Below are 2,500 nucleotides of genomic sequence, written 5' to 3'. Positions count from 1 at the left end.
CAGTAATGGGAAATAAAATTGTAAGAAACAAGTAAACCACTACCTCGCGGGCGTTAATTTGATAAAATTGTTAAGAGAATTATTATGTTTTGCAGATATTCTGATTTTTTTTTTTATATTGTGTGTACATTAATATTGCGTATGTGTTGACACTATTTTTTTTAAGTGTCCCCCTAATTGTCCTTTCTTTGTGCAACAAATGTAATTGGTAAAATAAAAGGGGGAACTTTGTTATTTAGACAGTGTAGTTACAGAGAGGAAAACTGATAGAAAAGGGACAAACATTTTGACGATTTTCAATCGTGTTTTCCTGAGAAAAAATGTCATTGTGCTCATTGTGTAGGGGCCAACTCAATTTCATCTTAATAAGTTCGATATCCAAATATACTATCGTAAAGAAAAAACAAAATGCGCTAGAAATATTACTCCATTTTCCTTACATCTCTTCTTACTTTTGGGGGATACGTACTTACATTTTTTGGGGTGAAAACTAATGCGATTTTAAAGAAAACCACTTGACGTCATTATCGAATGCTCCTCCCCTGATCATTGGCAAGCGACCCTTCCGAGGAAAGCAGGATCACTTGATTGAAGTGCGTTGCTTTACCAGGAAGAGTCGAATGCCAGCGATCAGGAGAGGAGCATGGAGTAGTTTGTGAGAGGGTGTCCGACTGCCCGCGCGCCATGGCTATGATGAACAAACTGTCGAAGAGCGAGTGAGGTCAGGGCAGTCAGCAAGTGAGCAGCCACAAAACCCCATCAGCTACGAGTTCAACGATGGAGGCGATATGACTTGACATTTTAGCAGTGTAAGGGCTTCTTATGCTTTCGGTTATGCGGTAATGGGCTGCAGAATATGACTAAAGATCAAGGCGGACATCTCTGTAAGGCACTGATACTGATATTATGTGACCCAAGACATTGATCATGTATGTTTATTTAATTCAATGCAATATCGATGGCAGTGTGTTTTGACTGGATGTTCCTGTCTCTGTGTCGTTTCCGCCTCTTGGAACTCCAACGTCTCTAGATCAGCTGTGTTTTTACCGGAAAGCCCGAAGCATAGAAAGTGACTGAAGATTTGTACCTTAAGGACTTGTTAAGGATCAGGCAGGGGACAGAGAGAGTCAGACTGAAGACTAGAGAACCGCGCTCTGATCTCTGGCCTTCGGCCAGGGTCTGGTGTAATTAACAGTCCACAATAAAGACCATGGCACGTGAACGTCTGTCTCTTAACCACCGACCTACAACAGGGCATCGGGTGCTGTACAACTGATGGCAGCAGCGGATGGGTTACAACGAGTGCCAGCAGGGTGCTTGCAACCTCTATCCCTCAGCTGTGTTTCAACCATGGAGGCAACCACGATGCTGGTCCCTCGGCTGGAACCATTGCTGAAGACCGATTGGCGAGGTGCTTCATTGCTGCTCTGGCGTTTCCCAACATGTGGCAAGAAATGGGCTCTTCCGCACGTGATGGCGTGATGAACGTCTCTCAAAAGCTGGAGGACGACATGCGCCCCAAGGTGTCAACTATTGCTAACACGAACGGGTCCTATACGCCTCAAGTAGATGAAGAGAAAATCTGGATGGAGTTAAAGATGCCAAGGGGTGAAGGAGCAATGGCCTGGTATGGGGTGGTGCCGTCATCGAAAAAAACACATGTTTCTCTGAAAGCACTAAAATCATCAACGTCTAAAACATCGAAATAGTACTAAAACTACTGAAGGCCACTCATCTCACGTGATCAGGGGAGGCACTTGGAAGTCCTTTAAGGAACATTTATAAATAGATGCATATTGGTCATAAACTTAAGATCTTACCAGGAAATGTAAATACTCTATACTTCGAGAGAATGATATCTATTATCAGAAATTAAATAGATGTATTGGTATTGCAAGAAGCAAGGGCCGAGGATCATTTCCTTTTTGTCATAGTTCACCTTCTGTGAGTGGCTGCAGGGTATTTCGCCTTCAACATGAAGATAATGGCACGGAAGGTCATGATACTGGTCAAAAAGCACCCACAGAAATGAGCATCCTTAAATACTAATGGTATAAGTCAACTGAACCAAAAATGTATTTTACGATTACCTGTTCTATGATTAGTTTGGAGTTTTTGGTTGATGCTATTTGGAATCAATGTGAGCTGGCAGTAGGACCGCTTGAGCAATCAATTGCATGTTGGGGGCTACTTTTGATATGTAACTGTATGTCAATAAACAATAAAAGTCAATTAGATGTCTCTCTCTCTCTTTCTCTCTCTCTCTCTCTCTCTCTCTCTCTCTCTTTCTCTATTTTTTACTCTCTCTCCCTTCTTTCCTCCCACCCTCATTTCCTCTCCCCACCCCACTTTCCATTGCTCGCCCTCTCTCTCTCTCTCTCTCTCTCTCTTTCTCTATTTCTCTCTCTCTCTCTTTCTCTCTCTCCCTCATTTCCTCCCACCCTCATTCCCTCTCCCCACCCCACTTTCCCTCGCTCTCTCTCTCTCTCTTTCCCTCCTT

General features: G+C 43.2%; 1 protein-coding gene across 1 annotated transcript in view; it reads left to right on the top strand.

Moving 5' to 3' along the window:
• LOC122263320 (uncharacterized) overlaps positions 1 to 2,500 on the top strand; it is a 7,962-nt gene that overhangs the window by 2,387 nt on the left and 3,075 nt on the right. The window lies entirely within an intron of this gene.

This window comes from Penaeus japonicus, unplaced genomic scaffold, assembly GCF_977035675.1.
Source record: "Penaeus japonicus unplaced genomic scaffold, GWHDUDI00000001_assembly GWHDUDI00000028, whole genome shotgun sequence".
Taxonomy (NCBI): Eukaryota; Metazoa; Arthropoda; class Malacostraca; order Decapoda; family Penaeidae; genus Penaeus; species Penaeus japonicus.
This window is presented reverse-complemented; position numbering and strand designations above follow the sequence as displayed.